Source organism: Balaenoptera borealis, assembly GCF_965194805.1.
Source record: "Balaenoptera borealis genome assembly, chromosome: 7".
NCBI classification, from domain to species: Eukaryota; Metazoa; Chordata; class Mammalia; order Artiodactyla; family Balaenopteridae; genus Balaenoptera; species Balaenoptera borealis.
The window spans coordinates 117,641,987-117,666,310 of NC_138864.1; the positions used below are offsets into that span (position 1 = coordinate 117,641,987).

At 41.5% G+C, this 24,324-nt stretch overlaps 1 protein-coding gene across 3 annotated transcripts in view; it reads left to right on the plus strand.

Annotated features, from left to right (window-relative positions):
• Nucleotides 1-24,324, plus strand: part of MGAM (maltase-glucoamylase) — a 200,427-nt gene that overhangs the window by 95,304 nt on the left and 80,799 nt on the right. The window contains exon 1 of one of the 3 annotated variants that reach the window (XM_082400252.1): nt 1,027-7,545. The exons of 1 other annotated variant lie outside the window; for it this stretch is intronic. The gene's annotated coding sequence lies outside the window, so the exon portion shown is untranslated. Of the gene's footprint in view, nt 1-1,026; nt 7,546-24,324 lie in introns of those variants that run through there. One more of the 3 variants, XM_082400253.1, reaches the window with a different exon arrangement.

Below are 24,324 nucleotides of genomic sequence, written 5' to 3' on the forward strand. Positions count from 1 at the left end.
CCAGCCCAGGTCCAGTCAGCATCGGTGCCAGCACGGAATCTTGTGATCAGGGACATACTTGGGTCACTTTCCCCAGCAGGGACCTGTGGGTAGGGATTGCTTTAGAAGGTGCTCGACCCCTTTTTGAGCTTTATTTTGTCCACTAATATGAATTATGGAAGAGGAGGTGTTAAGTGAAAGCTGATAGAGCGGTGAGACATGGGATGACAATCAGCCCCGTTGCGTTCCTCTGTAATGGGAAAAGGAAGAGAACGCTGAGCAGCCGTGACACTTTGAGGGTCACTGTCTGGCAGAGACGGGGGAGATGGTGTGACACGGAGATTCCCAGAGAGCGGAACGGCGAGGGAGTATGTGGGGGAGAGAGGCCAAGCCAGAGAAGAGGGCAACAATGATAGCCAGAGCCTGTGTGTGGCTGTGAGACATTATTGGCGCCTTTAAGACATTCCCTATGGCATTCTTTTCACAGTTTCCCCTGGGGTGGGGACCTGGGGGAAGCAGGCTCACAGGAAAATTTCTGTAAATTTAGCGTTTTATGTTGAAAAAAATTATGCATGCCATTACTTTATACTGCCATATTTTTCATAATTCCAAATATTGATTCAAATTGCCTGTTCTTCTCCAAGGACTTTGACTAAAGTTGATTTTCCAAGAGGATGTGTTACGTACCTCTCAGTGTGTCACCACATACCCCTAGATTACATGTATCCTGAACTAAAAAGCACAATTCTATAGGGAGGCCAAATAATTCAGAGGGACTTTGTGGGGATTTGAAGGTCCTACAATTGCAAGTGGTTGTAGAAGTCAGCAAAGTGTTGCCAATATGTTGCTTGTAGGTTGGACTGGAGTGGTTAGAAATTTCTGGTGAAGGTATTTACACTGGACAGAGGGAGACAATGAGAGCCTGCCATAGCAGGGCCATCAGAGACTATTTGGTTGCCAGGTATAGAAACTCACAGTACATGGCTGCAGGAAAGGATGATGTCGATGGTGATGGTGATGCTGGTGATGGTGGTGGTGATGGTGGTGGTGATGGTGGTGATGGTGGTGGTGATGGTGGTGGTGGTGGTGATGGTGGTGGTGATGGTGGTGGTGATGGTGGTGGTGGTGGTGATGGTGATGGTGATAATGGTGGTGGTGATGGTGGTGGTGATGATGGTGGTTAGTAGTAGAAGCAGTGGTGGTAGTAATTGTAGAAGTAGTATTTTGGTGAAGAAGCAGGAGAATCACCTGAAATTCTGTTGTGTATTGGTCTTAAAAGAAATAGGAAAAATACTGGTAGCTAGTCTCTTTACTTTTTCTTCCTTGGGTTTGAATAATCTCTTACTCCTGCTTCTTTCTATATGTCTATCCTGTTCTCTTTTGGGCAAACAGGTATTTTCAGTAAAATCTTAATTTCTGCCTCTCAGTAACATGATATGATCCCACAGCCTGAATATGATTCAGACTCTGTGTCTCAAATCCTAATTTCCGGGAGAGAGAATCCAATTGGACCAGGTTGGATCAGCTGTCCAGTGCTGGTCCAGTCAGCTGTAACTAGTGAGTTAGGGCTGTATTGGGGTCCCTTACAGGATTGGGCCGGTGTTCCCTGGGCATGGGGTAGGGGAGCCATGGAGGAAATGGTAGAAATCTCTAGGACAAGCTTTGGACTTAAGAGAAGTATCCATCTGTGAGGGGAGGATGGCAGAATTTGATAACGGATGGGATCTGAGCTTTCCTCTTTGGGACACGTGGTGGAGAGTGAACTTTGAATCTGTTGAATGAATGAACAAGTATTTAGTCTGAAAAATCAGTTTCTGGATTTACTGACTTCAGACTCTGTGAACACTGGATTACTAGTTTGAAACTAAGTTAGCACTAGTTCGACTTGGCCAGTATTTGAGTGACCTTTAGCAAATCATTTTTCTTAGTTTGTTTCCTCATTATACATGGGGATTAAAAATTCCTGCTCTATTTCTTTGTATGATCAGAGAGATAATACAGATTAAAGTGCTCTGAAAACTGCAATGTATTATACAAATATAAAGTTTTATTACTAACAGGTGAATACTAAGTAACATATTATTCCTAATAACTCTCTCCTTGGACTCACACCGGTGTTTGCATGTATTCCTGTCTGTGGGGGTGAGGTAGGAAAGGATGAAAGGTCGTGTAGAACTGCTGAATAATAGGTATTTCACAAGAGAAGGAAATGCTGTAATGCCCAGTATAAGTCTCTTTTTTTTTCACCTTTCTTTGAACATTTCTGGGCAGGGAAATTACTCTCACTCTAAGCAACTTCTCCTTTGCCAGATAGCATCTGATGTGAAGAGCTTATTTTGGGAATGAAAGAAGGAACTTGGTCACAATAAAAAGAAAGAGGTACAATTTATACAATTTTGTAGGCCGTGGAGGCTGTGAGAGATGCTTTGTGACAAGAAGGTGTGGAGACGGCATGTGCTTGGGAGTGGGCGGTGGGGAGAGATGGGGAAGAAGGACTGTTGAGGAGCCATGGAGAGCAAAGTCATGGACTGGGCTGCTTTTCCCCCTCAGCCCGTGGTTCCCCGTGGGAGGCGCTGATGCTCTGCACTTGCCTGTCGGTGGTCCATGGATGCAAGAGAATGCCTCCTCCGGCCCAGGCTAGTGAGGCTCTTCCTGGGGGTGCATGAATTGAAGGAGAAGTTGTTAACAGAATTTAAGCTAAGGCGACCGCTTGCTGGGTTTTATTTGACCTTATTTTCAGAAAAGACAAGTTAGGGAGGGACTGGGAAACCGACACTGGATATCAGGTACTTATTATCTCAGCTTAGGTGCAAAATAATATATGTCACACATATTCTCACCCCTAATGTACAGAGCGGGCAACTGAGCTTCAGAGCATTGAAATGACTGCCCAAGGCCTGTGGAAAGTAAGCAGAGAATCCAATATTCAAACCCCAGCTAGTTTGTTTCCAAACCCCATGCTCTTTCTATGACACCATACAGGGAACTACTAAACCACCAGCTGAAGACTTAACATGGAAACAGTGTCCAAGAGATGATTTAACTTGATTTCAATGTTCTATCTACCTGTTTCAGATTAATAAGCTTATTTAGGAATACTTTCAGGATTATCTAACCCACCCACAGTCCATTGCTGGTAAAATCCAGACAGATGAGTATCTTTTCATAAGGATTTTATTCCAAGAAGGGAGAATCCATTGCCATGTTCAGTGCTAGGAGGATGGAGAACACACACTGGGGCTCAGCTGTCCCTTCTCCGCTCAAGAGGTCAGAATAGGCTCCTCACGTGGGTCTGGCTTTGGGGAGACTCTGAGGGAACTCAGCCAGCAGGGACTTGATGAGAGGCTAGCTTTCCCCTGAGCGCTTTGGGGTGTGTTCACCCATAAGACAGAACACTATTCTTGAACGTACTATTACTTCAGTAGTTCAGAAAAGAGGAGACGTCAATGGGAATTGAATGTTTGGAGAAAATTTCATGACCAAGTGGATTTTAAACTTGGCTTTGCAATAGGAGAGGGGTTTTCACAGAAAACAGAGGACAAGAGGATGTAGACACAGCCCTGGTGGAGGGCTGCCCTCAGGCAAAAATGCAGAAGCAGCCATGAGCCAAGTTGACTGGTGCATAGTGAAAAACACTGGAGTAGTGGAGTCAAAATGACAGTGAGGGCCTTAAAGAGAGAAAGAAAGGTGCGATTTATCGTGAGAACTAGACCATGGCTATTTTAGGTTTTAGAAGAGAAGCCTGAATAAAGTTTTGTTTTGGGAAAGTTGCACAGGGAGAGACGGGTGTTCTCGCCCAGGATTGACTGTGATCCACTGGCTCTTTGGTCTTCAGGGAATGCCCATGGAGGATCTCAGGGTAGCAGAGTTCCATACTTTTGGGCCACTCCAGTGGACATGCAGCTTGTACAGCTCCCAGTGTTCCCTATGGATATGTCTTGTTCTGTTTGGAGGTGTGGGAACAAGTAATATTCTGAGTAAAGACTCACAGAGACAGATAATCCTGCACATTGAGTCCTAGGCAGAGAAATCCTAGGCTCAGAAATCTATTTCATGTTTATGACAGCCTGGGCAGTGTCTTGCCTGCGATGGGTCCCTGTTGCTGGTGGAAGTCTTCTTGTTAACAGAATCTCCGTGATGCGGCGGCTCTAGGGTACTTTTCCAATAATGTCCTGACTTTCCCACACTGTCTTCCCTTGTCTTTCTGCTGCAGTTTCTGAAGCAGGTCCCATTCTTTCTTACCTCTGTGCCTTGCTTATGCTGATCCCTTAGCCCCCCAAATCTTACCGTCTCTCCTTCTTTCCCACTCCCATCTATCTTGGCCTTTAATTTCTTTCTTTCCTGTCCCTCCCAATTGGGAGTGTTCTTTTTCCAATGACATTTGTCAGTGCTGCCTTGTCTTTTGTAGCGTAGCCATTTGACTTCTTACACGCTCTTGGCTGTGAGGTTACGGAGGCATCACTCACATTTGTGTTCCAGTGTAGGCTCGACCAGACTGCCTGCGCTTGCGTTCTGGTTTCACCTCTTGTTAGTTACACAGCCTTCGGGCAGTTGCTCTTTGTGCCTCAGGGTTCTCAGCTGTAAAACTGGGGTGATAACAGTCACTGCCTCATAGTGTAATTATGAGGAGAAATTGAAATCATGCCTGTGACTCATTTAACATAATGCATGGGCCATATAAGTGTTCCATAAATATTGCTGTCATTGCTATTCTGATAGATGCTTGTTTATAGCACACGTATAATAACTAAACATTGAATTGACTTGTGTTTAGGAAGTGGTTATCCTATTTTCAGGGGTTGGAAGGAGGGAGGAGGCCCAGGAGCTACTGCATGATCCAGACATGGGGCCACGGGGTCTGGGGAAGGGGCTTGGCTGGAGAGTTCTGAGGAGGAGGGTTTGTCCTCACATTACTGGTTCTCGTAGTTGCACGGCCCCCATGGCTCCCAGACAGACATGTTTTCCTGACATCCTCAGGCTCAAGTAAGGCTGTGTCACCAGGGTCACAAACCACTCTCAGCATCACAGTTCTGTACATTGGTCTGTCCTGAATCATCTCTTTTTTAAATCCAGTGGCTACACTTTTCAAACGCTCTAGTCAGGCAACATCATAGAGTCAGTGAGTAGTACAGGGCCTTGGGCAAAGTATATAACTGCCAAAAATTTTTCTTTTTTAAATGTTAACACGCACGTACTACATTCCGTTATTAGACTAATGCAAACCTCACAAAATTGCTAGGTCCAAGGCTCCCCGTCTGTTAAGATGAGGGGGCTATATGTGGTGATCTTTGAAGTTCTTTCGGGCTAATACTAAACGGTCTGCGTGGGCGCTGATGCAGAGTGGGCAAGTATCCGCATGGCAGTTCAGACCCTGGCAGCTGTCAGGCCGTTGTGAACACTGGTGAAATAATGTCGGCAAAAGGAGTCAGTACCCAACAGGCCTCCATACACCTTAGTTTTCCTTTTCTTCCTCTTTTAGCTCAAAATTCTTTGTCATTGTGATGCCAAACGCAGTAGATCAGGGGTTCCCAATACCTGGTCTGCAGGTCTTACTGGTTCCCAACATTTCTTTTTTTTCTTTTAACGTTTTGTTTTATATTGGAGTACAGTTGGTTAACAATGTTGTGTTAGTTTCAGGTGTACAACAAAGTGATTCAGTTATACATACACATGTACCTATTCTTTTTCAAATTCTTTTCCCAATTAGGTTGTTACAGAATATTGAGCAGGGTTCCCTGTGCTATACAGTAAGTCCTTGTTGGTTATCCATTTTAAATATAGCAGTGTGTACATGTCAATCACAAACTCCCTTTTTATTTATTTAATTATTTTATTGGAGTATAATTGCTTTACAATGTTGTGTTAGTTTCTGCTATACAATGAAGTGAATCAGCTATATGTATACCTATGTCTCCTCCCTCTTGGACCTCCCTCCCACTGCCCCCCCCCCGACCAGTCCCACCCGGCTAGGTCGTCACAGAGCACTGAGCTGAGCCTCCTTCTCTGTTGGTCGATGAAATGACAAAAATAAGGACAAGAAAGTGAACTTTTCAAGAAGATAAATTCATTCCATTTTAATAGTCTGTGTCCACAATGAAATAATGATAAGAGATGGTGACTTTTGTTTAGTTTTTCTCGGTGATACACAGGTTATAAATTTAGGTCCCTTAGCCTAAGTTTTTTGAATTTTCACTGATCCATAAAAGCAAATGACCAGGAATAACAGTAGTTGAGCAGAGCTTTTAAAATGATCCGTGGTAAAAAATCAGGTTTTTTTAAAAACAAAAATTTCCATTATGTCACAGACTGAGACTTTTGTAAATTTAAAATAAAAATAAATTACTAGAAAAAGAAAATTAAAAACCATATACATACACAAACACAAACTCCAGTTTTTAATTATTAGGGTCAATGGACATAAATTACCATGACAAGTGGCAATAGAAGCTTGTAAATATTTATCCTCGGGTTTGGTACTTCTTTCCTTGGGACTGGCAGTAATGGGTTCATGGATCACTGGCATCACTTGGAGTGGCACCCGGGCAAGGACACTGCCTGCTTTGAGGGAGGGTCTGCCTAGCAGTAGAGTGGCGCTCGTAACCTGGGGTTTGTGCATTTAATTCAGAGAGCAGGTGAACTTGGAAGGGGAAAGGGTTTATGTTTTTTTCTTTGCTGAAATACTGACATTTAATATATCTTTCAAAATATAAAGTTAGGCCACAAATCACAGTAGTGTGAGCAGTACCTAAGACTTTGATTCCGAGAGAGGTCACGGATACTTTTATATCATATGTTGAAGATAATCTCAAAATACTGTTTACACTATTTTGAAACTGCAGTAGCTATTAGACCAGCTGCTCGATTTGTTAGTTAATATATCATTAAAGAAGCACATACATTACTACAATTTAAAAAGTATTCTAGTAACTGTAATTCAATGAAATTGGTTTCTTTTGTATGCTTATTTTGTATTTTTGTATTTTGTCTCATGCATTTAAAAATGTGATTCTAAAAAAATGTAATTCCAAGAGAGGTACCCTAGGAGGTACCGGATGGCCAAAGGGTCTCTTTAACACAAAAAAGCTTAAGGATACCCCTCCTAGAGGCAGGAAAAGAAGAAAACTATTTTGAAAACATTTTCAGAATTATTTCCTTCAAACACAGATCAGTGGATGAGATTAGGGGTCATTGGGAGAGATGGGGCTCTTCTGGGGTACCAGGATCATTTTTTTTTTTTGCTCTTTATCATCTACACTTTGTGTCAGTCTTGTTCTGCTACCAGGCACAGGGAGCGTCCTCACTTAGGCAGAGACATTCAGTGCCCCAGGGGTCAGGGTGGTTACTTCTTGCCCCAAGGTCTTAGGGGTGACTGCCTCAGAAAGACCTTGATTACTAATTAACTAGCAAATCTGATCCTGAAAAAGAGCTGGGCAGTCATTTGCTTTTGAACTCCATTAACATCAGTACAGTAACCAGTCACCAGGGCTGTGGCTGCTTTCTGTGGACGGTGCTCTGCCCTGATTGCCAGCCCATCCTTCAGAGAGCGGGAGCAGCGGGGGCGATGAGGTATGTACCTAAACTGTGTGCTTTCTTACAGCTGCAGATGTGTGTGTGCAAGTGTGCGTGGACTTGTGCTCAGCTCTTTCAATCAAATGCCCTTGTTAATTGGTTAAACACAGACAAAAAAAAATCAACAACACACCACAGAATTACACAAACACATGTTAAACAAAATTCAGCTCTTTTTTTTCTTGGGATGTATGTGTGTGTGCATGTCTGTGTGGTGATGAATGATTTAATATTCAGGGTGAGGTAACTGGTAGAAATTCTTTCTGATTCTTGAGATGAGGTGGGGGAAGTGAGGGGAAGGAGTTAGAATTTGGAAGTTAGATTAGGGCATTTGGGGATGTTCCTTCTAAAAGGATGTGGAGCTGTGACTGAGAAGTGGTATTTAGAGAACCCATCACGGTCAGGAAATTGAGAAATCTATATATTTCTATCCCTGTGAGTTTGGTGCCTTTATTGATCAAATAAAGAATTATTATGGGGAAGAGTCTAAAAGTGTGTGTGTGTGTGTGTGTGTGTGAAGTACTGGGGTGTGTGCACGCTTTGGTGTGTAGTGATTTCCTGTGGGGTCTGGAAGGAGGTTATGAAGGGAAAGACTCGGCGTCTGAACTGTCTCCTGTCCAAATGGAATGAAAGTGCCTAGGGGAAAGGGAAGGTGACGGATTGTTGCTGGCTCCTCTCTGGTAAAACGAAGTAAGAGAGGGTGGTATCCTCACTAGTGGTTGAGAGTCTAGCTAAACACACGTGGGCATTCCTTTTCTGATGGGCCGTGGAGGTGAGAAAGGAGAGTTGCAACTGGGGAAACAGGAGACCAAGATCAGTCCCCCAGGTCTCACTAGAAAAAGCTTCCATGGGTTCCTGATAGAGGGTCTGAATGGCAGCTTTCACGTGCTAAAGGGACCTCCAGATCTCCAAACTGTCTATTGCTCTTTGTCACGGTGTGGAGCAGTGTGTATGTGTGGTGGGCAGGTAGGAGGAAGAGGGAGGGGTCTTTGGTTTGCTGTGCTGAGAAGGACCAAATGATGGGGAGGACCTTCTGTCCTGTACCCCCAACCGAAGATAGCTCATCGCTGTTTCACTCATGCTTCCGCAGATGCCAGTGATTTTTATTATCCGGCATCCCTCACAAATGGGAGTTTTGATGGGCTAATAACGTTACTCTATAAACTGCTCCCTGAGCATGGAATACTAAGGACTAGATGGCCCTAGAAGAAGAAATTGTCCATCTAAAAATTTCCAAAACTGCAGAACGTGATGGAGCAGATAAGCCTTTGCACACCCTGCTGCTGGGGTCACCGTAGGTCATAGCTGTCTTCTAGACACAATCCCTTTGGATTCAGATGGGGAAAATGAGGCCCAAGTTCTTCCAAGGCCACACAGCTAAGTCGGGTCAAGCTGGCTTTTAGATCTTTGCACTTTGGATGTGACCAGACTAGGGAGAAAAAGATCGTTAGCTCCTGTTTTCCTTCCCATTCTCTAAATATCCGGACGACAATGTACAAAGTCAGTAAATTTTGCCCAGGAGTTTTGAGGAATAGCCATGACTTGCTGGGGTCCTCTTTGCAAGTTATTCTCAGCCTCTGTAAAACTAACCCTCTCTTTTCCACGAGAGCTCTTGCCTTGTGTTATCAAAGGATTTTTGAAAGAAAGGCTTAGAATGCATATGTAAATCAGCTAATGGCTATAATTCAGAAAAAAATGAAAATTGATTATCCAGTTTTTCCTAATGAATTCAGATAGCAATCTCAGTAGTTTGGGCCCCACCTGCTTTATCCATCTACTTTGCCTAAATGATTATAACAGTACCAGGAAAATGAGCTTTGGCAATTATTCGTATAACCATTTTAATTCAAGGAAAAAATTACCGTTGGAGTCTGCACAATTTATGTACAGTAATAATTTGCAGCTTTTCCATGAGATTTTCCCTAAGCAGCCTAATTAAAATTGCAACCCTCATTCACGTTCCTCGTCCTTACCCCGCCCAAGCTTTATTTTTCTCCACAGCACTTACCAAAGTCTAACCTATGGATATTCTTTTATTTTTTTGTCTCTTTTTTTCTACCCACAGGAATATAAGTCCCATGAGGGCAAGAATTTTTACCTTTTTGTTTGTTGTTGCATAACCAGCTCCTGGAAGAGTGCTTGGCACATTGTAGGAGCTTAATAAATAATTGATGAGTGAATAAATAAACTGCAGTCAGATCTCCTGTTCCTCCAAAGACAAAGGATTGATAAACATGGGGAACTCATTCTCCTGGCTCTCACAGAGAATTTAAAACAGTCCTGTGGGTTGCAAACTTCAAGTGAATTGACTACTACAACAGATGCTTACAAAACAGCTTTGAAACCCCCCAGGGGCTGTGGAGACTGAAATGTTGCAGAATTCTTTCCTTTTCTTTCTGTAAGTTTCCTACCCGGAGGTTGTCTTTGGAAGGACACAGGCATCTCCCATGCATCCTCCATCCTCTTAAATTAAAAACTTCTATCATCACGAATGTGTAAGTTTTCTGTACTTGCATCGTATGTGGAAATGAGCTTTGGATTCAGACTGCCTGGGCCTCAGGCAATCTGGAGTCTCTGAGGCTCAGTTAGCTCATTTGTCAAATGGCAATAATACAGTCTCAGCTTAGAGGGTGGCTGTGGGGACGAAATGAAATAATGCACCTAAGTGCTTCGCCCAGTGCCACACACGTTCTAAGTACTTGGTTAATGACCCAGATACTATTTGACAAAAACACAATCTCACTAAAAGCCTAAGCTGGAGTACACTGCGGGCATTATTACATGGAATACAGAGTAGTGCTTACAAGTTCTGGCCGTGAAGTCCAAAGGGCGGGTATTCAAATTGTGGCTTTACTCCTTATCAGCTGTGTGACATCAGGCAGGTTATGTGGGCTTGCTAAAGCTTAACTTCCTCATCTGAAAGCGAAGATGGTAGCAATAACTCACTGGGGGTTATAACAAAGATTACATGCAATGGATTATATAAACCTCTTAGAACATTACTCAATTACTAGTAGCGATTATTATCATTAAAATTGCACAGTTTATGTGTCATATGAAATAGAATATCCAAAGATTGATGACAGACTGCCAAGTAACAGTTTTTTAAAACATTTTTTCTTTGATCTTGATTTTTTTCTAAATTGCATTTCAAATTGAGATTGTAGGTTTCACCACTGAGATCCATATAATTTGGGAAGTAAGGTGAATCAGATGATGCTGATGAGGTTTTTTTTTTTCCTTAAGGTTTAAGGAAATGTTTCTCTTCTATAGCTAGAAAATAATTATCATTGTTCCATAGAGCCAGTAGCCATATTTGAATATGATGCAAAAGGACTTTTGATAGGAGGCAAACAGATTTTTTAAAATGCAAGTGATATTTTTTCAAAAGTCATATTTACCCATGTATATTAATTATCTATTGCTGCATAGCAAATTACCCCAAAATTTCACAGCTTGAAGCAATGAACATTTATTATCTCACAGTTCCTGTGGGTTAGGAATACTTCGCTAGGTGGTTCTGGTTCAAGGTCTCTCATGAGGTTGCAGCCAGGATGCTGCCCAGGGCTGCTGTCATGTGAAGCCTTCCCTGGGGCTGGAGAATCTGCTTCTGAGATGCCTCACTCACATGGCTGTTGGCAGGAGGTCTCAGTTCCTTGCTGGCTGTTGGCCCTTTCTATAGGTCTGCTTGAGCGTCCTTATGGCATGGCAGCTGGCTTCTCCAAGAACTGATCCAAGAGAAAGAGGAAGGAGGAAGATGTAATGCCTTTTGTATCCCAGTCTTGGGAGTCACACACCACCCGCTCTGCTGTATTCTGTTTGTTAGAAGTGAGTCACTAAGTCCAGCCCACTCTCATGGGGTGAGGGATGGGGGGCTTGGCTCCACCTCTTGAAGGGGAGAGTATAGAAGAATTTGTGCATCTTTATTTAAAAAAACCCCACCATATCATGATTTTGAATAATATTAAGTTTTATTTCATAATTTACTCCATCCTCTCTCTATAGATATCTATACTATTCACAATCTATTGCTGTTATATATCATGTTACAGTGAAGAACCTGTATCTGTACATACATTGCTTTCCACACATGCAAGTGTATTTTTTTTTAACATTTTTATTGGAGTATAATTGCTTTACAATGGTGTGTTAGTTTCTGCTGTATAACAAAGCGAATCAGCTATAAGTATACATATAAACCCATACATATATCCCTTCTGCGTCTCCCTCCCACCCTCCCTATCCCACCCCTCTAGGTGGACACAAAGCACCGAGCTGATCTCCCTGTGCTATGCGGCTGCTTCTCACTAGCTATCTATTTTACATTTGGTAGTGTATATATGTCCATGCCACTCTCTCACTTCATCCCAGCTTACCCTTTACACTCCCCGTGTCCTCAAGTCCATTCTCTACGTCTGCGTCTTTATTCCTGTCCTGCTCCTAGGTTCTTCAGAACCTTTTTTTTTTTTTTTTTTAGATTCCATATATATGTGTTAGCATACGGTATTTGTTTTTCTCTTTCTGACTTACTTCACTCTGTATGACAGACTCTAGGTCCATCCACCTCACTACAAATAACTCAATTTCGCTTCTTTTTATGGATGAGTAATATTCCATTGTTTATATGTGCCACATCTTTATCCATTCATCTGTCGATGGACACTTAGGTGGCTTCCATGTCCTGGCTATTGTAAATAGAGCTGCAATGAACATTGTGGTACATGACTGTTTTTGAATTATGGTTTTCTCATGGTATATGCCCAGTAGTGGGATTGCTGGGTCGTATGGTAGTCCTATTTTTAGTTTTTTAAGGAACCACCATACTGTTCTCTATAGTGGCTGTATCAATTTACGTTCCCACCAACAGTACAAGAGGGTTCCCTTTTCTCCACACCCTCTCCAGCATTTATTGTTTGTAGATTTTTTGATGATGGCCATTCTGACTGGTGTGAGGTGATACTTCATTGTAGCTTTGATTTGCATTTCTCTAATGATTAGTGATGTTGAGCATCCTTTCATGTGTTTGTTGGCAATCTGTATATCTTCTTTGGAGAAATGTCTGTTTAGGTCTTCTGCCCATTTCTGGATTGGGTTGTTTTTTTTTTAATTTTAATTTTATTTATTTATTTATTTATGGCTGTGTTGGGTCTTCGTTTCTGCGCTAGGGCTTTCCCTAGTTGCGGCAAGCGGGGGCCACTCTTCATCGCGGTGCGCGGGCCTCTCGCTATCGCGGCCTCTCTTGTTGCGGAGCACAGGCTCCAGACGCGCAGGCTCAGTAGTTGTGGCTCACGGGCCTAGTTGCTCCGTGGCATGTGGGATCCCCCCAGACCAGGGCTCGAGCCCGTGTCCTCCGCACTGGCAGGCAGATTCTCAACCACTGCGCCACCAGGGAAGCCCCGGGTTGTTTGTTTTTTTGATACTGAGCTGCATGAGCTGCTTGTATATTTTGGAGATTAATCCTTTGTCAGTTGCTTCATTTGCAAATATTTTCTCCCATTCTGAGGGTTGTCTTTTCATCTTGTTTATGGTTTCCTTTGCTCTGCAAAAGCTTGTAAGTTTCTTTAGGTCCCATTTGTGTATTTTTGTTTTTATTTCCATTTCTCTAGGAGATGGGTCAAAAATGATCTTGCTGTGATTTATGTCATAGAGTGTTCTGCCTATGTTTTCCTCTAAGAGTTGTATAGTGTCTGGCCTTACATTTAGGTCTTTAATCCATTTTGAGTTTATTTTTGTGTATGGTGTTAGGGAGTGTTCTAATTTCATTCTTTTACATGTACCTGTCCAGTTTTCCCAGCACCACTTATTGAAGAGGCTGTCTTTTCTCCATTGTATATTCTTGCCTCTTTTATCAAAAATAAGGTGACCATATGTGTGTGGGTTTATCTCTGGGTTTTCTATCCTGTTCCATTGATCTATATTTCTGTTTTTGTGCCAGTACCATACTGTCTTGATTACTGTAGCTTAGTATAGTCTGAAATCAGGGAGCCTGATTCCTCCAGCTCTGTTTTTCTTTCTCAAGATTGCTTTGGCTCTTCGGGGTCTTTTGTGTTTCCCTACAAATTGTGAAATTTTTTGTTCTAGTTCTGTGAAGAATGCCATTGGTAGTTTGATAGGGAGTGCATTGAATCTGTAGATTGCTTTGGGTAGTATAGTCATTTTCACAATGTTGATTTTTCCAATCCAAGAACATGGTATATCTCTCCATCTGTTTGTATCATCTTTAATTTCTTTCATCAGTGTCTTATAGTTTTCTGCATACAGGTCTTTTGTTTCCTTAGGTAGGTTTATTCCTAGGTATTTTATTCTTTTTGTTGCAATGGTAAATAAGAATGTTTCCTTAATTTCTCTTTCAGATTTTTTGTTGTTAGTGTAGAGGAATGCAAGAGATTTTTGCGCAGTAATTTTGTATCCTGCTACTTTACCAAATTCATTGATTAGTCCTAGTAGTTTTCTGGTAGCATCTTTAGGATTCTGTATGTATAGTATAATGTCATCTGCAAGCAGTGACAGTTTTACTTCTTCTTTTCCTATTTGAATTCCTTTTATTTCTTTTTCTTCTCTGGTTGCTGTGGCTAAAACTTCCAAAGCTATGTTAAATAATAGTGGTGAGAGTGGGAAACCTTGTCTTGTCCCTGATCTTAGTGGAAATGGTTTCAGTTTTTCACCATTGAGAATGATGTTGGCTGTGGGTTTGTCGTATATGGCCTTTATTATGTTAAGGTAAGTTTCCTCTATGCCTACTTTCTGGAGGGTTTTTATCATAAATGGGTGTTGAATTTTGTTGAAAGCTTTTTCTGCATCTATTGAGATGATTATATGGTCTTTTTGCATTCCTGGGATAAACCCCACTTGATCATAGTATATGATCCTTTTAATGTGCTGTTGGATTCTGTTTGCTAGTTGTTGAGGATTTTTGCATTTATGTTCATCAGTGATATTGGCCTGTAGTTTTCTTTTTTGTGACACCTTCGTCAGGTTTTGGTATCAGGGTGATGGTGGCCTTGTAGAATGAGTTTGGGAGTGTTCCTCCTTCTGCTATATTTTGGAAGAGTTTGAGAAGGATAAGCATTAGCTCTTTTCTAAATGTTTGATAGAATTTACCTGTGAAGCCATCTGGTCCTGGGCTTTTGTTTGTTGGAAGATTTTTAATCACAGTTTCAATTTCAGTGCATGTGATTGGTCTGTTCATATTTTCTATTTCTTCCTGGTTCAATCGCAGAAGGTTGTGCATTTCTAAGAATTTGTCCATTTCTTTCAGGTTGTCATTTTATTGGCATATAGTTGCTTGTAGTAATCTCTCATGATCCTTTGTATTTCTGCAGTGTCAGTTGTTACTTCTCCTTTTTCATTTCTAATTCTATTGATTTGAGTCTTCTCCCTTTTTTTCTTGATGAGTCTGACTAATGGTTTATCAGTTTTGTTTATCTTCTCAAAGAACCAGCTTTTAGTTTTATTGATCTTTGCTATCGTTTCCTTCCTTTCTTTTTCATTTACTTCTGATCTGGTCTTTATGATTTCTTTCCTTCTGCTAACTTTGGGGTTTTTTTGTTCTTCTTTCTCTAATTGCTTTCAGTGTAAGGTTTGGTTGTTTATTTGAGATATTTCTTGTTTCTTGAGGTAGGATTGTATGGCTATAAACTTCCCTCTTAGAACTACTTTTGCTGCCCATGGGTTTTGGGTTGTCGTGTTTTCATTGTCATTTGTTTCTAGGTGTTTTTTGATTTCCTCAATGATCTCTTGGTTATTTAGTAGTGTATTGTTTAGCCTCCATGTGTTTGTATTTTTTACGGATTTTTTCCTGTAATTGATATCTAGTCTTATAGTGTTGTGGTCGGAAAAGATACTTGACATGATTTCAGTTTTTCTAAATTTTCTAAGTCTTGATTCGTGACCCAAGATGTAATCTATCCTGGAGAATGTTCCATGAGCACTTGAGAAGAAAGTGTATTCTGTTGTTTTTGGATGGAATGTCCTATGAATATCAATTAAGTTCATCTTGTTTAATGTATCATTTAAAGCTTGTGTTTCCTTATTTATTCTCATTTTGGATGATCTGTCCATTGGTGAAAGTGGGGTGTTTAAGTCCCTTACTATTATTGTGTTACTGTCGATTTCCCCTTTTATGGCTGTTAACATTTAACTTATGTATTGAGGTGTTCCTCTGTTGGGTGCATAAATATTTACAATTGTTATATCTTCTTCTTGGATTGATCTCTTGATCATTATGTAGTGTCCTTGTCTCTTGTAATAGTCTTTATTTTAAAGTCTATTTTGTCTTATATGTGAATTGCTACTCCAGCTTTCTTTTGATTTCCATTTGCATGGAATATTTTTTTCCATCCCCTTACTTTCAGTCTGTATGTGTCCCTTGGTCTGAAGTGGGTCTCTTGTAGACAGCATATATATGGGTCTTGTTTTTGTATTCTTTCAGCCAGTCTGTGTCTTTTGGTTGGAGCATTTAATCCGTTTACATTTAAGGTAGTTATTGATACGTATGTTACTATTACCATTTTCTTAATTGCTTTGGGTTTGTTATTGTAGGTCTTTTCCTTCTCTTGTGTTTCCTGCCTAGAGAAGTTCCTTTAACGTTTGTTGTAAAGCTGGTTTGGTGGTGCTGAATTCTCTTAGCTTTTGCTTGTCTGTAAAGTTTTTAATTTCTCCATCAAATCTGAATGAGATCCTTGCTGGATAGAATAATCTTGGTTGCAGTTTTTTTCCTTTCAACACTTTAAATATGTCCTGCCCCACCCTTCTGGCTTGCAGAGTTTCTGCTGAAAGATCAGCTGTTAACCTTATGGGAATTCCCTTGTGTGTTATTTGTTGCTTTTTCCTTGCTGCTTTTAATATTTTTTCTTTGTATTAAATTTTGGTAGTTTGATTAATATGTGTCTTGGCGTGTTTCTTCTTGGATTTATCCTGTATGAGACTTTTTGCACTTCCTGGACTTAATTGACTATTTCCTTTCCCATATTAGGGAAGCTTTCAACTATAATCTCTTAAAATATTTTCTCAGTCCCTTTCTTTTTCTCTTCTTTTTCTGGGACCCCTGTAATTCAAATGTTAGTGCGTTTAATGTTGCCCTAGCGGTCTCTGAGACTGTCCTCAATTCTTTTCATTCTGTTTTCTTTATTCTGCTCTGTGGTAGTTATTTCCACTATTTTATCTTCTAGGTCATTTATCTGTTCTTCTGCCTCAGTTATTCTGTTATTGATTTCTAGAGAATTTTAAATTTCATTTATTGTGTTGTTCGTCATTGTTTGCTTGCTCTTTAGTTCTTCTAGGACCTTGTTAAACGTTTCTTGTATTTTCTCCATTCTGTTTTCAAGATTTTGGATCATCTTTACTATCTTTACTGTGAATTCTTTTTCAGGTAGACTGCCTGTTTCCTCTTCATTTGTTTGGTCTGATGGGTTTTTCCTTTGCTCCTTCATCTGCTGTGTATTTCTCTGTCTTCTCATTTTGCTTAACATACTGTGTTTGTGGTCTCCTTTTCGCAGGCCGCAGGTTTGTAGTTCCCATTGTTTTTGGTGTCTGCCCCCAGTGGGTAAGGTTGGTTCTGTGGGTTGTGTAGGCTTCCTGGTGGAGGGGACTAGTGCCTGTGTTCTGGTGGATGAGGCTGGATCTTGTCTTTCTGGTGGGCAGAACCATGTCCAGTGGTGTGTTTTGGAGTGTTCGTGAACTTATTATGATTTTAGGCAGCCACTCTGCTAATGGGTGGTGTTGTGTTCCTGTGTTGCTAGTTTTTTGGCATGGGGTATCCAGCACTGGAGCTTGCTAGTTGTTGAGTGGATCTGGGTCTTAGTGTTGAGATGGAGATCTCTGGGAGAGCTCTCGCTGATTGATATTACATGGGTCTGTGAGGTCTGTGGTGGAATAATGTCTTGAACTTGGCTCTCCCACCTATGCGGCTCAGGCTTGACACCTGGCTGGAGCACGAAGACCTTGTCAGCCACATGGCTCAGAAGAAAAGGGAGAAAAAAAAAACAGAAAGAAAGAAAAATTAAATAAATAAAATGAAGTTATTAAAATAAAAAAAATATTATTAAAATAAAAAAATTAAAAAGTAATTAAAAAAAAAAGAAAGAAGAGAGTAACCAAACCAATAAACAATTCCACCAATGATAACAAGTGCTAAAAAAAAAAGAGCAAACACGGACAAACAGAACGCTAGGACAAGCAGTAAAAACAAAGCTATTCAGACAAAATCACAGAAAGAAGCATACACATACACACTCACAAAAAGAGAAAAAGGAAAAAAATATATATATATTTAAAAAAAAAGGAAGAGAGCAGCCAAATTAATAAACAAATCTACCAATGATAATAAGCTCTAAATAGTAAACTAAGATAGACATAAAACCAGAAACAAATTACATGCAGAAAGCAAACCCCAAGTCTACAGTTGCTCCCAAAGTCCACCACCTCGATTTTGGGATGTTTCATTGTCTATTCAGGTATTCCACAGATGCAGGGTACATCAACTTGACTGTGGAGATTTAATCTGCTGCTCCTGAGACTGCTGGGAGAGATTTCCCTTTCTCTTCTGTTTTCGCACAGCTTCTGGGGTTCAGCTTTGGATTTGGCCCCGCCTCTGCATGTAGGTCACCTGGGGGCGTCTGTTCTTTGACCAGACAGGAGGGGGTTAAAGGAGCAGCTGATTAGGGGGCTCTGGCTCACTCAGGCTGGGGGGAGGGAGGGGTACGGAATGCAGAGCGAGCTTCCAGCGGCGGAGGCAGGTGTGACGTTGCACCAGCATGAGGCGCGCTGTGTGTTCTCCCGGGGACGTTGTCCCTGGTTCATGGGACCCTGGAAGTGGCGGGTTGCACAGGCTCCCGGGAGGGGCGGTGTGGAGAGTGACCTGTGCTTGCACACAGGCTTCTTGGTGGCTGCAGCAGCAGCCTTAGCATTTCATGCCCGTCTCTGGTGTCCGCGGTGATAGCCACAGCTTGGGCCTGTCTTTGGAGCTCGTTTAGGCGGTGCTCTGAATCCCATCTCCTTGTGCACCGGAAAACAATGGTCTCTTGCCTCTTCGGCAGGTCCAGACTTTTTCCTGGACTCCCTCCTGGCTACCTGTGGTGCACTAGCCCCCTTCAGGCTGTGTTCACACAGCCAACCCCAGTCCTCTCCCTGGGATCTGACCTCCGAAGCCACAAGTATATTTATGGACTAAATTTCTATAAATGGACATCCAGATTACGGGTGTAAATAACTTGAGTAGCTTTTGCCAAGTCTTTATTGAGCATATAGTGTTTACAGTTTGACTAGTAAATGGTGGGTGACTTTTTCTTCATAGCATGTAACACAGTATGTTAACAGCCATTTGGGAAAAATTTTAAATTAGTATGAAGAACAGTCTCCTATTTCACAGCTGTCAGCAACCACCAAAGAGAAGGAGACATTGTCGCTTCCATAGGCATTCTGATAACTCTGCTCCTTGCCAGTGAACATGAGATCGCTCTTGATCTCATTAGTTAATTTGATTATATCAGGCATGGAAGGCTATTAATATTTATGGAGTTTTACATGCAAGATTAGTATTATGGAATATCCTATAAAGCCTTTGGGAATGTGATGTATTGGGGAAGGACAGGTATGAAAGATTAGAGCTGGGTCATTTACTTTAGAAAAACCAAGGCAATCCTTGTTGTAGAGAAGGGTACAACCCCATTTCCTTTTGCATGTTAAGAGGGTATTATGGTGACAAATAGCGTTTTCTCATCAGTGTGTGAAAAAGCCTTCTTCTGCCTGAGGACCATCTGGAGGTTGTGTGAGGACACATCGATTGGGTGGATAGTGAGGCTGCAAGAAAATATCAAACAACTAAGTTGAGCTGAGGATTTAAGATTTGCGAGCTGGGGAGTTTTGAATGAAGACTTCAGGGAAGAAGAGAAGGAATGTGCTTTTTGAGTAAAAATAGTGTGATTTACAAGGCAGCCCGGGAGAGGAGCTGTGAGTGGGCTGGTGGAGAATCGGACTTTGAATGGGCAAGATTGCTGCTCATAGCTCCTCCTGCTTCCTCCTAGATTTCTGCACCTGTGTCTCAGGTACCACGTGAGTCACCTGACACATGGGGCCATAAAGCACTTAGCAGATAGGAGTTCATATCAGAACAAGTTCATAAGGACAGCTGCCAGGAACGTGCATCTTCCACTTTACAAAGCACTGAGTAAGGTGGGGTGCCACCCTCACGAGAGAGGGATTAACACATTTCTTAGGAATATGCTGTTTCGTACCCAAGAGTATTTTCTCTATGGTAAGTAATAAATAAGGATATGTAATGCTTTATTATTTAAGATGTTTTTATTTGATTCTCACAATAAGAAGATGATGATAGTTAGTAATAGATATTCTTAGTTCCATTTTTACACCTCAGAAAACTGAGATTCAAGAGTGTTAAATAAATTCTTTGGCGACCACAGCAAGAAATGGTAGGGCTAAAAGCAAGCTCAGATCTTCTCAAGCTGTACTTAGCATGCTCTCACACTGAGAAAGAGAACTTGGGCATATAATGAAGAAGGAAAATGCCAGTGATATGTTTAGCACAGGGATCTTCTATGGAAGAGAAGAGTAAAGAAGCAAGCAATTTGGGTGACTCATTCAAACATGACATATAAAAGCTGGTATGAATTTTGTAGATCTTCTCGTTCAACCTCTTTAATTGTAAGTGAGGAAACAGAGAACCAGAAAGCTTAAGTAAATTTCTCAAGGTCATCTGGCTAGTTATTTTCAGAATGAGGAATAAAATTAAGGTCTTCTGATTTTCAAGAAAGAGCACATCCCTTCTCTTCTTTCTACCGTACATTGCCTTTATTGGGTAGAAGGAAATAGTGGTATTGGAATTTAAGTCCACTTAAGGCAGGTACCATCATTGTATCCTCTAAAGTACCTTCACGGTGTACTATAATTAGGAAGTATTCAGGTTATTTTGTAAATATTCAGTCAAGGAATAAAATGTTATTGGTCAGTAAGTATTGATTATGTAGATTCTGCTTGTAGGTATTTAGGAAGGAAATAAAGAGGAAGAAGCAGGCGTAATTCTCACACCCTAAGAGCTTACAATTTGAGAAAGAAAAAGGGTGTTGTAAACCTAAGAAAGTAGGCATACCTTTGGGGGAAAAGCCTTAGGAAAACTTATCCTTGGTCACAAATGAGCTGAGGTTAGAGAGGGCACATTGATATACTGGAGATACTGGAAGAGTTGGGAGGGGTGCTTTGATGGGGTTGAAAACTTTCAAGGAGCCACCCATCCCCCACTACTCCCTCCAAATGTATTTCATTTTTCTTTATTACTGTCTCCTACTTCATTTTTGTCCCTTATTGCACTGTCCTTAATTTACACCTGCTGTTCCCCCTCCCCCTCATAGGATAATGTCATTCAATGTTATTAAATCCACTGAACTCAAGGTTTCCCAAGTGATTCTCAAACAGGAGTGGAGGGGAAGTGAAGATCAAAGTGATCTAGGGAACTTTTAAAACCTACATAGAAGGGTTCCAGATGGTAGACTGTGATCACAGGATTTTACCTTTTTTCCTTTCCAGACTTCCCTTGACATTCTAATAAAGATGTACAAAATGAAATGAGTCTGTAACAGTATGGACGAAGAAAAGCAGACAGAACCATTGTGCTGGGGATTCAGAGCAGAGAGCAGCTCAGCTGATAATCAGCCTGGGAAAGGGGGTCTGCAGTGGAGGTGGGGGCAGTTCTGAGCTGGGAGTAGGAGGGTACAGAGAGCAGGAGAGGGATGTGGGGCTGTGTTCAGCTGTGGTTGGGCTTAAGAAGGGGCTGTGAAGAGTGCTGTTTTCCAGAAAGTGCATTTACTAGGATATATTCTGGTAGAGAATGTAAACTATTCCTTTATAAAGAGATGGTTTTCAGCTATTTCTTTGTATGTTACAACTCACATGAAGGCTATTACTGGTTATGAGCAATCGTTACAAAGGTCAAATGGAGAGGGAAGTAGCTGTGTATTCTTAAAAAAAATCTCCCTGGAGATATTGATGTACCACTCCTGCATACTTCAAAGATTGATTTAAAGAAAGCTTGACTTGGATCCTTTTGTAAAATAAATAACTGCCCTCTAACTTATATTATTTTTTAAATCCAAATTTTATTTTTTCTTTCCTTTTCCCTAGTGCCCCTGTGATTACTGGTGAGGTCCCTGGGATGAAGGCACACTGTTCCCCATTCCTTCCCCACCTTTCCTCTTGGGAAACAGGAGCGAGGACCCTGCAGTGCGTGCATGGCCAAAGGATCCTGTGGCGGTGTTTCCACTCAGCCTTGCTCCCCAGCCAGCAGACACTCACTTAGAGCACCTGCCACGCAGCGTGCACTGAGGCATGGTGGAGTTCTTGCCGGCGCTGTCCACATCAGAGAGCACAAGGAAAAGGAAAAAAAAAAACAGTTATTAAGAAAAAGATACAGTGATAACAGACTTAGAGAAGGAACTTACGGTTACTGGGGCGGGGGTGGGTGGGATAGATTGAGAGATTGGGATGGACATAAATACACTGCTATATTTAAAATAGATAAGCAATAAGGACCTACTCTATAGCACAGGTCTGTAGTAACCTAAATGGGAAAAGAACTTGAAAAAAGGAAAGATATATGTATATGTATAACTGAATCACTATGCTGTACACCTGAAGCTAACACAACATTGTCAATCAGCTATACTCCAATATAAAATAAAAATTTAAAAAATGATACAGTGATTAAAAAAAAAGGAAGGTGGCATCACTAGGCTAATTGAAAGGGATCTGGATTTCCAGAGGCGGCAACTGCCGGCAGAAGAATGGCCCTGGACCCTCTGCCCTGGCTCCACTCAGCTGCCCCAGGGCCAAGGGAATCGGTATCTGAGGCTCTCAGGCTGAGAGGGACGACTTGGGGAGGGGTAAGAAACTCGTACTCACTTTCCTCTAGTAGCTTCAAAGTTAGTAGGGAAGACAGATTCTCCTCAGGGTTATAAATCTAGATAGAGTGCTTGGGAGCGAGAGAGGGAGGGTTATTAATTTGAAGTCCTGGGGGAGATATTGTTTGACCTGGTAAGTGGAGAAGGTGCTGTCGGGGAGTGTGTGTTCCGAGAAGCTGGGCCCTGGAGCGCAGACTGGTAGTGAATTTCAGCTCCACCATTTGTCTGTGGTTGCTGACGAGTTTTATACCGTTTTGACCTCTGTTTTCTCGTTTATAAAATGGAGATGAATATCTGCCTTTCAGGGTTATACAGATATCTAACCAAGCTTGGAAAATACCTGGCACATAGAAGACCAGAAACTTAGTGATAATGATTATTAAGAGTCAGATGGTAATAGATGATACGCCATTTAGTCTCATAAGCAATGGAAACCATTTTAAACTTGTGAGGCCTCAAAACCAGTGGCCCATTAGTGTAGATAATTCTGCTCCTTCCACTCTTCTCTCCTCTTCTTTTTCTTTACACTTTTCAGTATGTCTGATTCTAGATACGGCTAATGTACAATTTTTCATAAGTTGAGGAAATACAAGAAGCTAGTTAGGTCAATGAAACTCATTTTAGGAATCATTCCAGTCACACCACTCAACTTGACAATGGATTTGTTTACTTCTTCTTTCGACAAGATATTTCTCCCTCTCTCTGGTTTGTGTATTGATTGTGACTTAGCTGTAGGTTTCACTCCCTATTGAGCAGTGCATTTCTGCATTAAAGTATGGCTCTACATAGTTTCTCATGCTTTTGGAGAAGTGCTATATCTGTGTCCACATTCTTGTACAAAACGTAAAAGACAGTGTGCCCTCCCCTAAGAGACAGTGAGGTCCTTCTAAAGAAGGACAGTAGTGGGGTCAGAGGAAGGAGGTACATGCAGTCATATCTGGGCCATCCAGGGGAAGGACGTGAAGGGAGTGATGGGGGTTTATTTACTTGCTGCCCATGGAGGGTAGAGCCACAACTCAGTCCAGAATCAGAATTGATCCAAACAAAGAACCAAGTCCAAGGATGGAAGCACTGAGGAAGATTTCTAGAAAGGACTGCACATGAGGCATAATCCCCATTTGAGTTTGTGCATGGTGGTCTGTGCCTTCCTGGTCAAAGACTAAGGGAGTCTGCACAGAGGCCCGGGTGACACTGATAATGCCAGTGGTCCCTGCTTTAATAGCTGTCAGGTTTTTCTCTCCTCAAGTCCTGTTTCTGTGTCGATCACAGTACTCACCCTTAGGAACGTGGTATTTTATTTCTTCGTTCAGACATGTGCTATGTTGCTATGCTCTGTATCTGGACAAATGATATCAGTATTCATCCCGCTGAGCAGTTGAGTTGACCTCTGGGCTCTCTGGGTTTCCCTGTAACCTCCCATAGCATGGAAAGAGTAAATGTGGATGACTTTGCCGTATCTTTCCTCACTAATAAGAAGATACTTCAAAGCCCAATTTATGGTGGATCTTTGAATATAAAGGATAATGTTTTTAGGTTTTGAACTTCATGAATCTTTACTTAAAAGCCAAATTTTGGCTTAAAATACTCTAAATTTAGCATCCCAACAAGATGAGCTTCATGTGTTCGATCTCAGTTTTCTGTATACTTGAAGAGCACACAGGATTCCTAGCGCATTGCAGAGATACTATAGTTTGTTCGGCAGGGAGCCAACAGCGAACCTATAATAGACGGGTTCACTGCTTTTGAAACATGATTGCATATCAGAATCATCTGTGGAGGTTTTTAAAAAAATCAGATATCCAGGCCTTAACCCCAGAGATTCTGATTCAGTAGGAGTTGGGCAGGGGCAAGTGCCGAGTGTCTGATT